This window comes from Onychomys torridus, chromosome 15, assembly GCF_903995425.1.
Source record: "Onychomys torridus chromosome 15, mOncTor1.1, whole genome shotgun sequence".
NCBI classification, from domain to species: domain Eukaryota; kingdom Metazoa; phylum Chordata; class Mammalia; order Rodentia; family Cricetidae; genus Onychomys; species Onychomys torridus.
This window is the reverse complement of record NC_050457.1, coordinates 23,999,392-24,012,175: the sequence shown is the minus strand read 5'-3', so window position 1 is coordinate 24,012,175 and position 12,784 is coordinate 23,999,392. Positions and strand designations below refer to the sequence as shown.

Here is a 12,784-nt window from a genome sequence, read left to right as displayed (position 1 = left end):
AAGTAAAGCCAGTAAGCAACATTCTTCCACAGTCTCTGCTTCCGTTTTTACCTCCAGTTTGCAGCCTTTAGTTCCTGCTCTGACTTCCCTTGATGGTGAATCATGTTGTGGAACATTTGTTTACATAGTATGAAGATGTGTGGTTGTGATTGGTTTAATAAAGAGCTCAATGGCCAATACCGGGGCAGGAGCGAATAGATGGGTCTCCCCAGGAGCGAAAGGAACTTGGGATGAATCTAGGCACTCTAGCGATGCCAGAGAGAGAGAGAGAGAGAGAGAGAGAGAGAGAGAGAGACAGAGAGAGAGAGAGAGAGAGAGAGAGAGAGAGAGAGAGAGAGAGAGAGAGAGAGAGTCGGACATACAGAATGGAAGAGAGGTAAATAGCCACGTAATAGAATGTCGATTAATAGAAACAGGATAATTAATTCCTAAGAGCTAGTTGGAAACAAGCCTACGCAAAAAGCCAAGCTTTCATAATTAGTAATAAGTCTCTGTGTCATTACTGGGGAGCTGGCAGTCCGACAAGGACGTTCAACTACAGAACCACCACTGTTCGCTGAGATAAACCCTTTCCTCCTGTGTTGCTTTTGGTCAAGGTGCTCATCACAACAAAATGAAACTAACTAGAAAACCAATCATCTGCTTTCCTCTCAGAAAATGGCCACTCACCGGGAGGCCTCTGAGGAGCGGATTTCCGAGATTGATTATGAGTTTCTCCCCCAGCTCTCTGCTCTTTTCGGTGTGGATGCATTTCCGGTCATAAAGAGTCAAGAAGAAGAAGACCATAAGGAACGAATGAAAATGAAGAAAGGTTTTAACTCGCACATGCGCAGTGAGGCCAAGCGATTAAAGACTTTTGTGACCTATGATACGTTCAGATCGTGGACGCCACAGGACATGGCAGCCGCTGGGTTTTACCACACCGGGGTGAAACTTGGGGTCCAGTGCTTCTGCTGTAGCTTAATCCTCTTTGGCACCAGCCTCAGGAAAACTTCCATAGAAAGCCACAAGAAGTTCTGTCCAGGATGCGACTTCCTTTTGGGTAAAGACATCGGTAACATCGGCAAGTATGACATAAGGGTGAAGAGTCCCGGGAAGCTGAGAGGTGGCAAAGCAAGGTACCAAGAAGAGGAGGCCAGGCTGGAGTCCTTTGAGAACTGGCCTTTTTATGCCCATGGGACATCACCCCGTGTGCTCTCAGCAGCTGGCTTTGTCTTCACAGGTAACTGGATTCCATTTTGTGAGGTGTTTCTGTAAAATATAAAGTTTAGTTTCATGTTTTTATTTGTGATATTTGTAAATTTTTAACTGTTGCGTTAGCTATAAGTATTTCATTAAAATTTAACAACTAGTATAGCATTATTAACTTACCCTATATGTATAAAATAAAAGGTTACCTTTCTTTAAATGTGGACATTAGAAAAATATTATTATTTGTAATTGCAAGAACCTGGAAACAACCTAGATGCCCCTCAACTGAAGAATGGATAAAGAAAATGTGGCACTTATACACAATGGAATACTACTCAGCAGTAAAAAAAAAATGATATCAAGAAATTTGCAGTCAAATGGATAGAACTAGAAAATATCATCTTGAGTGAGGTAACCCAGACTCAGAAGGACAAACATAGTATGTACTCACTTATAAGTGGATACTAGATGTGAGGGAAGGGATGGCCAGACTGCAACCCACAACTCCAGAGAGCCTAGCTAATAGGGAAAGACCCTAGGAGGGACACATGGATGACCCTGCAAAGGAGAAGTGGATGAGATCTACATGAGTGGACTGGATATGGGGGGTGACAGAGGGCGAGGAGTAGGGGATGAGAACATAGTGAAATGGGAGGGTCAAGCTGGAACAGGGACAGAGTGGGAGGGCAGGGAGTGAGATACCATGATAGATGAGGACATCATGGGAATAGGAAGAGGCAGGGTGCTGGGGAGGCTCTCAGGAATCCACAAGGATGATCCCAACTTGGTCTGCTGGCAGTGGTCCAGAGGGTGCCTGGACCATCTACTCTGGTGACTGGTCTAGTGAATAACCTAGCTGTCATCACAGAGCCTTTGTCCAGTGACTCATGGAGGCAGATACAGAGATCCACGGCCAGGTGCCAGGCTGAACTCCAGGAATCCAATCAATGAGAGAGAGGAGGAATTCTGCAGGCAGGGAATGTCGAGATCATGATGGGAGGACATGCAGAGATGACTGGACACACTAGTGGAGGCCCATGAACTGTAGACTAGTGGGTGTGAAGCCCACACAGGACTGGATTAGGCCCTCTGGATATGGAAGACGGTTGTTTGGTTTGAACTGTTTGGGGGCACCCAGGCAGGGGGATCGGGATCCATCCCTGGTGCATGGGCAGGCTTCTGGAAGCTGGTGCCATGGTGTGATGCCTTGCGCAGCCTTGGTGCAGTGGGAAGGGGCTTGGACCTGCCTAGGCTCAGTGTGCTGGGCTCTGCTGACTCCCCATGGGAGACCTTGATTTGGGGGATGTGGTGATGTGGGGTGGCTTGGGAGGGAGGGCTGGGAGATGGGAGGAGGGAGGATTTGTGGGTGGTATGTAGAGTGAGTATAAAATTTCTTAATAAAGAAAAATGGAAAAGAAAGGAAGGAAGGAAGGGAGAAAGAAAATACTGCTGTGGCCTGAGGTTATAGCTCAGTGCTAGACGGCTTAGCTAACATATGCAGGGCCCTGGGATATGCCTATGTAAGAAGACCATGGCTAGAGGATGGAGGTCCAATACTCAGAAGGGGGTCATTTATGTAAGTTGGTCTCTGGATATAGATTCAGCCAGAGAGGTCATAAGTAGTCCATCTTGGTTTAGTACAATATGGTCACTTCCAAGGCACACCTGGTACCATTGCTGGCCAGTCAAAATGTTTTTCTGCATCTGTAGGTAAAAGGGACACCGTGCAGTGTTTCTCCTGTGGTGGATGCTTGGGAAACTGGGAAGAAGGAGATGATCCTTGGAAGGAGCATGCCAAGTGGTTCCCCAAGTAAGTGAATGAATGTTTTAGGATTAAAATTTTCAATTTTTAAAAAGGCAAAATAAAACTAGGAACAAATAGGAACAAAAGAGCCACATTGTTGGAGTACTTCCTTGAGTTCTGATCTTTCTCTTACTCAGTATAGGATTGCCCAGAATTTTTCAAGCAAGGAAGAGATGGTCACAATGATAAGTTTGAATCACACGAATTTATAGGCAGATCTCTGTGAGTTTGAGGCCAGCCTCATCTACAGAGTGAGTACCAGGAGAGCCAGGGATGTTACACAGCAAAACTCTGCTTCAAAAAAACAAAACAAAAAGTTATTTTGCTTTCATTTTAAAACATATGTTTGATTTGGTGTGTGTGTGTGTGTGTGTGTGTGTGTGTGTGTGTGTTGTGTAAGTAAATGCACTGCATATATGGACTGCAGGATGACCTAGAATGTCTTCTCTATTACTTTCTACCTACCTTGAGACAGGATCACTGAACCAGAACTCATAGATTGGCAGACTAGCTAGCTAGTGAGCCCCTAGGACCTGCCTGTCTCTGCTATCCCAGGGTAGGGTTAAAGACATGTGTGACCACACCCCACCTTGATGTGCACATACCAGGGATTCAAACTCTAGATCCCCATGCTTGTGCTGAGGCGTTTTGCCTACCAACCCATTTTCCTATTGTCCTAAATACTAAGATAATGTCTTGTCAAGCAGCATTTTCCAGATTAAATTTAATTAATAAATGTGTTAATCTACACAGGGGTGGAAATGCTGTATAAATGAAAGAAAATAAGAATGTTTACAGCATTACAAAGCAGTTTCACATACTGAGGAATACGCACCAAATGAAAATGCTTGCTGGATGCAGGGTCACACACCTGCAATCCCTGCAGTAGGGAGGTGGAGACTGGAGAATCAGGAGTGGCCCTTTGTCCCTTCTCTGACACAGAGGGAACAGACCCACACAAGAAGAGGAGCCAGTTCAGGGACTGGCCCCACAGACTGAAGGAGTGAGGCCTGCTCACACAAGAAGCTCCAGATAGAGGGGGACCGAGGTGTGTTCGCACATGCGGACTGCCTGATTTCCAGCACTGAAATGAAACACCGACACTCTGAGAATCCTGGATGTAAAATGCAGACAGTAATGTATAGCTTGTAGGTCTTGCAAAAACTGTCGTGCATTACATGCGGTGACTGATGTACTTCCATCTGGCTTGGTCACTGCTTTTATGAAATATTGACAAAATATCTGAATATTTTCTTATCCTTTAAAAACCTGAATAATAAATGTAAGCTGATTTAAGTGTAATTTTAAGTTTTGAAACATGGCCTTGCTATGATTCCTAGACTGGCATCTAACTCACAATCTGCCTTTCTCTGACTCCCAAGTTCTGGGATTGCAGTTTGTATCATTATGTCCAGCAACTGCAATAGTTTCTAGAAAACCGTTTGAGAAAGTAGTGTCGAGGTGGGAACGATGGAACATGCCTGTAATTCCGGACCTTGTGAGGTGGAGGGAGGCAAGAGGATCAGGAACCCAAGCTTTTTATTTTTGCTATCCAGAGAGCCTAAAGCAAGCCTATGTTGAGATCCTATCTCAAAAGAAAAAAAGCACTGTAACATTTTATTTATTTTTTTAATTATATTTCAAATTTTATTTTATTTTTTAACGGATATTTGTGTTTTAATTTTACACATCAGTCACGGGTTCCCCTGTCCTCCCCCCTCCTGCCTCCACCCCCACCTTCCCCCTACCCCCCCCTCCATTCATATCTCCTCAAGGGCCAGGACTCCCCTGGGGATTCATTTAAAACTGGTGGATTCACTACAGGCAGGTCCAGTCCCCTCCTTCCAGGTTGACCAAAGTGTCCCTGCATAAGCCCAAGGTTCCAAACAGCCAGCTCATGCACTAAGGACAGGTCTGGGCCCCACAGACTGGGTGCCTCCCAAACAGTTCAAGCTACTCAATTGTCTCACTTATCCAGAAGGCCTGATCCAGTTGGGGGCTCCACAGTTTTTGGTTCATAATTCATGTGCTTCCATTCGTTTGGCTATTTGTCCCTGTGCTTTTCCAATCTTGGTCTCAACAATTCACACTCTTACAGTCCCTCCTCTTTCTCGACAATTGGACTCCTGGAGCTCAACCTGGGGCCTGGCTGAGGATCTCTGCCTCCACTTCTATCAGTTATTGGATGAAAGTTCCAGCATGACAGTTAGGGTGTTTGGCCACCTGGTCACCAGACTAGGTCAAATCAGGCTTTCTCTCGACCATTGCCAGTAGTCTACAGTGGATGTATCATTGTGGATTTCTGGGGACCTCTATAGCACTTTGCTTCTTTCTGTTCTCATGTGGTCTTCATTTATCATGGTCTGTTATTCCTTGTTCTCCCTTTCTGGTCTTGATCCAGCTGGGATCTCCTGCTCCCCTGAGCTCTCTTTCCCCCAGACCTTGCCCTTCATTACTCCCACTGTCATCCAGGTTGTTCATGTAGATCTTATCCATTTCTCTGTCATTGGGTGATCCTTGGGTCTTTCCTAGGGTCCCGTTTTCTAGGTAGCCTCCCTGGAGTTGTGTAGCAGTCTAGTCATCTTTGTTTTACATCTAGTATCCTCCTATGAGTGAGTACATACCATGTTTGTCCTTCTGAGTCTGGGTTACCTCACTCAGGATGATTTTTTCTAGATCCATCCCTTTGCCTGCAAACCTCATGATGTCATTGTTTTTCTCTGCTGAGTAGTACTCCATTGTGTATATGTACCATATTTTCTTTATCCATTCTTCAGTTGAAGGGCATCTAGGTTGTTTCCAGGTTCTGTCTATTACAAACAAAGCTGATACGAACATAACTGAGCAAATGCCCTTGTGGTATGATTGAGCATACCTTGGGTATATGCCCAAGAGTGCTATAGCTGGGTCTTGGGGGAGATGGATTCCCAATGTTCTAAGGAAGCGCCATGTTGATTTCCAAAGTGGCTGTACAAACTTGCATTCCCACCAGCAGTGGAGGAGAGTTCCCCTTGCTCCACATCCTCTCCAGCATAAGCTGTCTTCTGTGCTTTTGATCTTAGCCATTCTGACAGGTGTAAGGTGGTATCTCAGAGTTGTTTTGATTTGCATTTCCCAGATAATTAGGGATGTTGAGCAATTCCTTAAATGTCTTTCAGCCATTTGAACTTCCTCTGTGGAGAATTCTCTGTTTAGTTCTATAGCCCATTTCTTAATTGGACTGTTGGGCATTTTGATGTCTAATTTCTGGAGTTCTTTATATATTCTGGATATCAGCCCTCTGTCAGATGTGGGGTTGGTGAAGACCTTTTCCCATTCTGTAGGCTGTTGCTTTGTCTTATTGACCGTGTCCTTTGCTCTACAAAAGCTTCTCAGTTTCAACAGGTCCCATTGATTGATTGTTTCTCTCAGTGTCTGTGCTACTGGTGTTATATTTAGAAAATGATCTCTGGTGCCAATGCGTTCAAGACTACTTCCTACTTTCTCTACTATCAGGTTCAGAGTTACTGGATTTATGTTGAGGTCTTTGATCCACTTGGACTGAAGTTTGGTGCACGGTGACAGATATGGATCTATTTGCAGCCTTCTACACATTGGCATCCAGTTATGCCTGCACCATTTGTTGAAGATGCTTTCTTTCTCATTGTAGAATTTTGGCTGTTTTTTTGTCAAAAATTATATGTTCATAGGTGTGCGGGTTAATGTCAGGGTCTTCAATTCAATTCCATTGGTCCACATGTCAGTTTTTATGCCAGTACCAAGCTGTTTTTATTACAGTAGCTCTATAGTAGAGCTTGAGGTCGGGGATTGTGATGCCTCCAGAGGTTGTTTTATTGTACAGGATTCTTTTGGCTATCCTGGGTTTTTTGTTTTTCCATATGAAGTTGAGTATTATTCTTTCCAGGTCTATGAAGAATTGTTTTGCTATTTTGATCGGGATTGCATTGAATCTGTAGATTGCTTTTGGTAAGATCACCATTTTTACTATGTTAATCCTGCCTATCCTTGAGCATGAGAGATCTTTCCATTTTCTGACATCTTCTTCAATTTCTTTTTTCAGGGACTTAAAGTTCTTGTCATATAGGTCCTTCATTTGCTTAGTTAGAGTAACCCCAAGGTATTTTATATCATTTGTGGCTATTGTAAAGGGTGATGTATCTCTGATTTCCTTCTTAGCCTGTTTGTCTATTGAATATAGGAGGGCTACTGATTTTTTTGAGTTGATCTTGTATCCTGATATGTTGCTGAAGGTGTTTATAAGCTGTATCAGTTCCTTGGTTGAATTTTTGGGGTCATTCATGTATACCATCATATCATCTGCAAATAGGGAAAGCTTGACTTCTTCCTTTCCAATTTGTATTCCCTTAATCTCCTTTTGTTGTCTTATTGCTCTGGCTAGAACTTCAAGTACTATATTGAATAAGTATGGGGAGAGGGGACAGCCTTGCTTTGCTCCTGATTTTATTGGTATTGCTTTGAGTTTCTCTCCATTTAATTTGATGTTGGCTGTTGGCTTGCTGTAAATTCCCTTTATTTTGTTTAGGTATGTTCCCTGTATTCCTGATCACTCCAAGACCTTTATCATGAAGGGGTGTTGGATTTTGTCAAGTGCCTTTTCTGCATCTAGTGAGATGATCATGTGGTTTTTTTTTTCTTTGAGTTTGTTCATATGGTGTATTACATTGACGGACTTTTGTATGTTGAACCACCCTTGCATCCCTGGGATAAAGCCTACTTGATCATGGTAGATAATTGTTTTGATGTGTTCTGGGAGTCTGTTTGCCAGTATTTTATTGAGTATTTTTGCATCAAAGTTCATGAGGGAGATCAGTCTGTAGTTCTCTTTCTTTGTTGCATCTTTGTTTGGTTTAGGAATCAGGGTAATTATAGCCTCGTAGAAGGGGTTTGGTAATATTCCTTCTGCTTCTATTGTGTGGAACAATTTAAAGAGTATTGGTATTAAGTCTTCTTTGAAGATCTGGTAGAATTCTGCACTGAAACCATCCGGTCCTGGGCTTTTATTTGGTTGGGAGACTTTTACTGACTGATTCTATTTCCTTAGGGTTACTGGACTATTTAAATGGTTTATCTGGTTTTGATTCAACATAGGTATGTGGTACCTATCCAGAAAATTATCCATTTCTTTTAGATTTTCCAGTTTTGTGGAGTAGAGGTATTTGAAGTATGACCTGATGATTCTTTGGATTTCCTCATTGTCTGTTGTCATGTCCCCCTTTTCATTTCTGATTTTGTGAATTTGGATGCTCTCTCTCTGTCTTTTGGTCAGTTTGGATAAGGGCTTGTCTATCTTGTTGATTTTCTCAAAGAACCAACTCTTTGTTTCATTAAATTTTTTGTATTGTTCTCTTTGTTTCTATTTTATTGATTTCCACTCTCAATTTGATAATTTCCTGGCATCTGTTCCTCCTGGGAGACTTTGCTTCTTCCTGTTCAAGGGCTTTCAGGTGTGCTGACAAGTCACTAGCATGAGATTTCTCCAGTTTCTTTATGTGTGCATTCAGTGCTATGAATTTCCCTCTTAGCACTGCTTTCATAGTATCCCATAAGTTTGGGTATGTGGTGTATTCATTTTCGTTGATCTCTAGGAAGTCTTTAATTTCTTTCTTTATTTCTTCCTTAACCCATTGGTGATTCAGTTGAGCATTGTTCAGTTTCCATGAGATTGTAGGATTTCTGTAGTTTTTGTTGTTGTTGAAATCTAACTTTAAACCATGGTGGTCTGATAGAACACAGGGGGTTATTCCAATTGTTTTGTATCTGTTGAGATTTGCTTTGTGGCCAAGTATGTGGTCAATTTTAGAGAAGGTTCCATGGGGTGCTGAGAAGAAGGTATATTCTTTTTTGTTTGGGTGGAATTTTCTGTAGATATCAATTAAGTCCATTTGTGCCATAACATCAGTTAAGTCCATTATGTCTCTATTAAGTTTCAATTTGGCCGATCTGTCCAGAGGTGAAAGTGGGGTGTTGAAGTCTCTCACTATTAATGTGTGGGATTTTATATGTGACTTAAGCTTTCATAATGTTTCTTTTACATATGTGGGTGCCCTTGTGTTTGGGGCATAAATGTTCAGAATTGAAACTTCATCTTGGTGGATTTTTCCTGTGATGAGTATTTAATGTCCTTCATGATCTCTTCCGATTGATTTTAGTTTGAAGTCTATTTTGCTGGATATTAGGATGGATATACCAGTTTGCTTCTTAAGACCATTTGATTGGATAGTCTTTTCCCAGCCTTTTATTCTTAGGAGGTGTCTGTCTTTGAATTTGAGGTGTGTTTCTTGTATGCAGCAGAAAGATGGGTCCTGTTTTCGTATCCATTCTGTTAGTCTGTGTCTTTTTAGAGGTGAATTAAGTCCATTGATATTAAGGAGTATTAATGACCAGTGATTGTTCATTCCTGTTTTTTTTTCTTCTTTCTTTTTTGGTGGTAGTGTGTCTGTACTTCTCTTCTTTGGGGATTACTGCTGTGGTATTATCTATTGCCTGTGTTTTTGAGGGTGTATCTGACTTCCTTTGGTTGGAGTTTTCCTTCTAGTGCTTTCTGTAGGGCTGGGTTTATGGATAAATATTGTTTAAATCTGACTTTGTCTTGGAGTGTCTTGCTCACTCCATCTATGCTGATTGAAAGTTTTGCTGGGTATATTAGTCTAGGCTGACATCCATGATCTCTTAGTGTCTGCATTATATCTGTCCAGGTCCTTCTGGCTTTCAAAGTCTCCATTGAGAAATCGGGTGTTATTCTGATGGGTTTGCCTTTATAGTCACTTGGCCTTTTTCCTTTGCTGCTCTTAATATTCTTTCTTTATTCTGTATATTTAGTTATTTATTATGTGGCGAGGGGACTTTTTGGGGGGGTCTAGTCTGTTTGGTGTTCTATAGGCTTCTTGTATCTTCATAGGTATTTCCTTAAGTTAGGAAAGTTTTCTTCTGATCTTGTTAAATATATTTTCTGTGCCTTTGAGTTGGTATTCTTCTCCTTCTTTATCCCTATTATTCATAGGTTTGGTCTTTTCATGGTGTCCCAAATTTCTTGGACATTTTGGGTCATGACTTTAGTGTTTTCTTTGACTGATGAATCTATTTCTTCTACCGTATTTTCAACACCAGAGATTCTCTCTTTCATCTCTTGAATTCTGTTAGTTATACTTGCATCCTATTTGTTTACTCAGATCTTCTATTTCCAGCATTCCCTCTGCTTGTGTCTTCTTCATTTTTTCTATTTCCCTCTTCAGGTCTTGGACTGTTTCCCTCATCTGTTTCATTGCTTTTCATGATTTTCTTTGAGGGACTTATTGTTTTCTTCAGCTTTATTTGTCCTTTCCTCTAGTTTTTTATAGCGTTCTTCCCATTTTTTGTTTGTCTGTTCCTCCACTTTATTTTTGATTTCTTCTATATAAGGCTCTAGCCTCTTCATGATGTTACTTATAAGGTTGTTTTCTTCTGCTTCTTCCACTCTGTGATGTTCAGGTCTAGCTGTTGGAGGAGGGCTAGGTTCTGGTGATTCTGTGTTGTTCTTTATTTTGTTGTATGTACTTCTGCCTTGACGTCTGCCCATTTCCTCGAGGATTCATTTTTGGTCTTATCAGTGTACTTGGTCCAGAGAGAGTTGACAGATTTAGGGAGCCTGTCTCTGGTCCAGATGGAAGCTCTGGGCCAGATGGGAGCTCTGGTCCAGATGGGAGTTCTGGGGCGGGATGGGAGCTTTGGTCCAGATGCTGGGGGCTGGCTTTTAAGTCTCAGGAAGTGGCTGGGGTCTCAAACCGTTGCCTCTGCTCCAGATGGGAGTTCTGGGGCAGGATGGGAGCTGGTGGCTGGTTTCTAAGTCTCCGGAAGTGGCTGGGATCTCAGGCCGATGAGTGTGGGGGCAGGGCATGGAGATTGTAGGGTCCACCAGGGGTGTTGGAGAAGGGGAACATTCCCTTTGGGGGTGGGGGTCCTGCCCTGTGGCCAGAACCTGGGGCCAAGTTGGGCAGGTCTTCCCCGGAATGGCTGGTGCCCAAGGCTGGAACCTAGGTTGCTGGGCCTCTCTGGGTGTACTGAAACATTTTAAAAGCAAGTTGACTTATTACTATATTATATATATATATACTTTTTTGAGACAGGGTTTCTCTGTGTAGCTTTGTGCCTTTCCTGGAACTCGCTTTGTAGACCAGGCTGGCCTTGAACTCACAGAGATCCACCTGGTTGTGCCTCCCAAGTTCTGGGATTAAAGGCATGCGCCACCATCGCCTGGCTAAAATACTTTTCAAAGGACCAATAACCTCAGTTCTCTGTAGTCCACCCCAGGTGTTGTGTGCTGCGTGGATTATATTCAGACATAGAGCAATGCATGGAAAGATGTGGAAAATGGGGCCAGGATCCTTGGCCGCCACAGACGTTTAATGGAAACCCTTGAGACCTTGTTGAGTCGTGTGATGGAGTTCATCTTCTCATGTCATTAGAATGGAACAGGGCATTTCATCATCCCCATTGACCAAAGACCTCTCAGTCCACTCCTCACCACACCATGAGAAAGAAACATCAGTGTCAGTTAGAGGAATTTTGTTTAATCTTAAAAGAAGCTTCATTTTTATGGGAAAGGAATGTCCTTCAGGAAGATATTCATTACTTTATTAAAATTCAAAATTAATAGATTAATATCTATTACTTTAAAACTTATGATGATCTTTTATTTAGCAGGTGGAATATGGTAAACTGACTTTCCCATTTCTCTTTACTGTCGCTAGCTGATCTGACCACGGGAACTAGGCTTATCCCCTCTGAAAGGCCCCGGAGTCCCCACTCTGTTTACTGCATGGCAGTCTCTTTATTGCTTGTCTTGCACATTTGGTTCAATGAGATGACAGCAGAGCGTTGTGGTGTGTGCGTACAGCTGAAGCTGCTCCCGAGGCTGAGGCAGAAGATTGCTCTAGGCCAGGAGTTTATCATTAGCCTGAGCAACACAGGGGCACCTCATTATAAAACAAAATAAAAGCAATGTGAAGATTCAGTTTTAAATAGCCAAGGTGTTGTCACTAATATAGACAAACAATGGTAATTCTCATGAGTAAGGTTTGGAGTGAATTTTTTACCACAGTATGTTTTGGTTGTCTTTCCCCCTCCTCTAGTTCCTCCCAGATCTCCCCCATTTTGCTGCTCAGCCAACTTTACATTTTCTCTCTGTTTCAACACACACACACACACACACACACACACACACACACACACACACACGAAAACCAAAATAGTTTAAAAACTTACAAGACAAAAACCAAACCAAATAAAAACAAACAGAAACCCGAAATGAAACAAATGTCCACAGAAATAATATGGAGTTCCTTTTGTGTTGGCCAACTGTTCCTGAGCCGGGGGTCTGTCCTGGAGTGTGGTTGTTATACCAGTGACACTCCAGTGGAGAAGACTGATTTTCCCGTTATCAGCGGGTATCGATTGCAGATAGCTCCTAGGTTCAGGGTGGGACCCTGTGTCTACTTCCCCTCTCAGTCCTGGGTCCCATCTGGTTTGGACCTGGGCAGGACCTGCACCTGCTATTGGGGCAAGTTGTTTTTTGTTTTTTTGTTTTTGACAGTTTCACTGATGTATAAAGTCCAGTAGTTCAATAGGTTTTATCAAATGCTCGTTGTGATTTAGAACATCTCTATTTATTGGGATATATTTTAATTATAGGTGTGAATTCCTTCAAAGTAAGAAATCCTCAGAGGAAATTGCCCAGTATATTAAAAGCTACGAGGGATTTGTCCATGTAACGGTAATTCACAACAATAAACT

General features: G+C 42.4%; 1 pseudogene; it reads left to right on the top strand.

Annotated features, from left to right (window-relative positions):
* The first annotated feature begins 631 nt into the window (after positions 1–631).
* Positions 632–12,784, top strand: part of LOC118596319 — a 47,015-nt pseudogene continuing 34,862 nt past the window's right edge.